The sequence below is a fragment of the Struthio camelus genome, chromosome 1, assembly GCF_040807025.1.
Source record: "Struthio camelus isolate bStrCam1 chromosome 1, bStrCam1.hap1, whole genome shotgun sequence".
Lineage (NCBI taxonomy): Eukaryota > Metazoa > Chordata > Aves > Struthioniformes > Struthionidae > Struthio > Struthio camelus.
In genome coordinates, this window is record NC_090942.1 from 199,313,614 (window position 1) to 199,317,818 (window position 4,205).

General features: G+C 47.9%; 1 non-coding gene across 1 annotated transcript; it reads left to right on the top strand.

Moving 5' to 3' along the window:
- Positions 1–296: 296 nt before the first annotated feature.
- Positions 297–369, top strand: TRNAV-AAC (transfer RNA valine (anticodon AAC)). The gene has a single exon. It is a non-coding gene; the product is annotated as a tRNA-Val (tRNA).
- Positions 370–4,205: the final 3,836 nt, after the last annotated feature.

Consider the following 4,205-nt stretch of genomic DNA (forward strand, 5'->3'; position numbering starts at 1 on the left):
GCATATTGCCCAGGATCACATCCAGACGGGTTTTGAATATCTCCAGGGAAGGAGACTCCACTACCTCTCTGGGCAACCTGTTCCAATGCTCTGTCACCCTCACAATAAAGAAGTTTTTTCTCAAGTTTAGATGGAACTTCCTGTGGTTCCTGTGGTATGATGCCTGCTCACTCCCGACCATGAACTATTTTGGGTTGGCCACTATCCAAGTAACAGCTAGCTTTTTTCAGGCCCTTCTGGAAAGCAAGGCTTGCTGAAGATGTTCTGACAGCTGAATATTCTGGATATTAGCAGGAGTTTCCGTAGTGTAGTGGTTATCACGTTCGCCTAACACGCGAAAGGTCCCCGGTTCGAAACCGGGCGGAAACACCAGTTTTCTAGGCACAAACAGTCAAAGAGGTTCCTGCAAAGCATTGATGATAATTTCTTGACTCAGGTGGTGGAGACACCATCGAGGAGAGGTGCAATGCTAGACCTTGTACTAACAAACAAAGAAGGTCTAGTTGGAGATGTGAAGGTTGGGGGCAGCCTTGGCTGCAGTGACCATGAGATGGTGGAGTTCAGGATCCTGCGAGGAGGGAGCAGGGCAATGAGTAGGATTGCAACCCTGGACTTCAGGAGAGCTGACTTTGGCCTCTTCAGGGACCTACTTAGGGGAATCTCATGCGGTAGGGCCCTAGAAGGAAGAGGGGTCCAAGAAAGCTGGTTCATATTCAAGCATCACCTCCTCCAGGCTCAAGAGCAGTGCATCCCTCTGAGGAAGAAGTCCAGCAAAGCGGGCAGGAGACCTGCATGGATGAGCAAGGAACTCCTGGCCAAACTCCAGCAGAAGAAGGAAGTACACAGAATGTGGAAAAGGGGACAGGCCACTTGGGAGGAATACAGGGACGTTGTCAGAGCGTGCAGGGATGCGACAAGGAAGGCTAAGGCCCAGTTGGAATTAAATCTGGCAAGGGATGTCAAGGACAACAAGAAGGGCTTCTTCAAATACATCAAGAGCAAAAGGAAGACTAGGGAAAACGTGGGCCCGCTGCGGAATGGGGTGGGTGCCCTGGTGACAAAGGATACAGAGAAGGCAGAGTTATTGAATGCTGCCTTTGTTTCAGTCTTCACTGCTCAGGCCAGTCCTGAGGAATTCCAGACCTTGGAGGCAAGAGAGGAAGGCTGGAGAAAGGAAGACTCTCCCTTGGTGGAGGAGGATCAGGTTAGAGATCTTTTGTCCAAACTTGACATCCATAAATCCATGGGCCCCGATGGGATGCACCCACGAGTGCTGAGGGAGCTGGCGGATGTTATCGCTAGGCCACTCTCCATCATCTTGGAAAGGTCCTGGAGATCAGGAGAGGTGCCTGAGGACTGGAAGGAAGCCAATGTCACGTCAGCCTTCAAAAAGGGCAAGAAGGAGGAGCCAGGGAACTACAGGCCTGTCAGACTCCCCTCCACCCCTGGAAAGGTGAGGGAACAGCTCCTCCTGAAGGTCATCACTAAGCATCTGGAGGACAAGAAGGTGATCAGGAGTAGTCAGCATGGATTCACCAAAGGGAAATCATGCTTGACCAACCTGATAGCCTTCTCTGACGGAATGACTGGCTGGGTAGATGAGGGGAGAGCAGTGGATGTTGTCTACCTGGACTCCAGCAAGGCTTTTGACACTGTCTCCCATCACATCCTCCTAGGTAAGCTCAGGAAGTGTGGGCTAGACGAGTGGATGGTGAGGTGGCTTGAGAACTGGCTGGATGGCCGAGCTCAGAGGGTTGTGGTCAGTGGCACAAAGTCTAGTCGGAGGCCTGGAGTTACTGTTGTCCCCCAGGGGTCAGTCCTGGGTCCAGTCTTGTTCCATGTATTCATCAGTGACCTGGAGGAAGGGACAGAGTGCACCCTCAGCAAGTTTGCTGATGATACTAAACTGGGAGGAGAGGCTAACACACCAGAAGCCTGTGCTGCCATTCAGAGGGACCTGGACAGGCTGGAGAGGTGGGTGGAGAGAAACCTCCTGAAGTTCAACAAAGGCAAGTGCAAGGTCCTGCTCCTAGGCAGGAATAATCCCATGCACCAGTACAGGCTGGGGGTTGACCTGCTGGAAAGTAGCTCTGCAGAGAAGGACCTGGGAGTGCTGGTGGACAACAAGTTAAACATGAGCCAGCAGTGTGCCCTTGTGGCCAAGAAGGCCAATGGTCTCCTGGGGTGCATGAGGCAGAGTGTTGCCAGCAGGTGGAAGGAGGTGATCCTGCCCCTCTCCTCAGCCCTGGGGAGGCCTCACCTGGGGTCCTGTGTCCAGCCCTGGGCTCCCCAGTACAAGAGAGACATGGCACTCCTGGAGAGAGTCCAGCGGAGGGCTACCAAGATGATTAGAGGGCTGGAGCACCTCTCCTATGAAGAAAGACTGCAAGAGCTAGGCCTGTTCAGCCTGGAGAAGAGAAGACTGAGAGGGGATCTCATAAATGTGTACAAGTATCTGAAGGGGGAGTGTCAAGAGGATGAGGCCAGCCTCTTCTCCGTGGTGCCCAGCAACAGGACAAGAGGCAATGGGCAGAAACTGAACCACAGGAAGTTCCATCTGAACCTGAGAAAAAACTTCTTGACTGTGAGGGTGACAGAGCACTGGAACAGGTTGCCCAGAGAGGTAGTGGAGTCTCCTTCGCTGGAGATATTCAAAACCCGTCTGGATGTGATCCTGGGCAATATGCTCTAGGTGACCCTACTTGAGCAGGGAGGTTGGACTAGATGATCTCCAGAGGTCCCTTCCAACGTAAACCATTCTGTGATTCTGTGATGTGGAAAGAATACAGACAGAAGAAACTGAGAAAATTAACAGAATGTCTATGGCCAAAAGAATTATTAGATCATTTTTTGATATTTCTGTGGTCCTTGGTTTTTCATCATTCATGAACCGTAAGCTGACAACTGTAGTCTACCATGATCTGTTCCCTCACACAGGCCATGAAATTTCACCTAGTCACTCTTGTACCAAACTTAATGCCAGTGAAAATGCCCCCTTTTCCTCTGTAGTGTGACCAAGGTGGTGCTACACCAAGGATTCTTTTCCATGTTTGCTCACTTAAGGGGGACAGTAAAAAGAACAAGGACTCCAGGTATAGCACAGCCATAAGAAAATATGCATTTATTACTCAGTCTTAGATTAGTCTCTTGGCCTAATTCCCTACAGCTAGGCACTAAACAGTACTCTCTGCAGTATCCAGGTTTGCAACTGCTGTCTTAATGAAATTATCCCCGTCAGTCAGGGAGGAATCATGAGACGGCACCACCTGCTGTGGTAAAGGCTGTGCTATTCATGAGGTCTGCTCTTGCCTGCAGGCCTGTGACACCTATTATATGGTATGAATATAGTTAATATTAATATCATCATTAATAAAGCATGTCTAAAGTCCAATTTTAAAGTGGCTGATAATCAGCTTCCAGGTGTTGGTTCTTCTTACTACTACATTTGTGAGCTCCTGCTGAGATGAATCACTTCCTAGTCTTGTTCCGAGAGGCCAAGTGGCCTAAGCTGTTCAAGTCTCTCACTATAACGAATTTTCTCCATTCATGCTGTGAATATTTCTGTGGTTTTACTGTGGACTGTCTCCAGTTTAAATCCTCTATAGAATAGACTGGTACAAGACGGGTACATTAGAAAGATGGAAAAAAGGCAGCAGGACTAGTCAGCAAGCAACAGCGAAAGGCTAAATCAGAACAGCAACCACATGTTTCAAAATGGGAATGTGCTTTTATCAGCATTAGAACTGCTTACCTTCCTTGATCATGAATGCTGAAACTTAACACTTACAGCAGGTCTGACATTGTTTTATACGACAAATATATTAGTAAATGATGGGTCCTTTAAGTGCAAAACACACAAGATCAATATTCAGCTCTTCAGTTTCATCTTATTAACTCTTCCTCTCCATAGCCTATTCTATAAAGCATTAAAAACTGCTGCAATAATTTAAAAAAAAATGCAAGGGAAAAGGCTAACATTTCTTACTTCAGAGAACCAAGGATTATTTCTTTGCATTCCTCACAGAATTCCATTTGTTACTGATTCTGCCTTGGAACATGGTTTCCAGCGGTAATCTTGTGCAAAAGTATTGCAGCTCATAGGGTCACTGAACTGGTATGAACCGAAAAATCTTTCTGTAGTTGTCAGACTACAGAAATATATAAATAACATCTACTACCATTTGTAATACATTTCCTAGGGTATT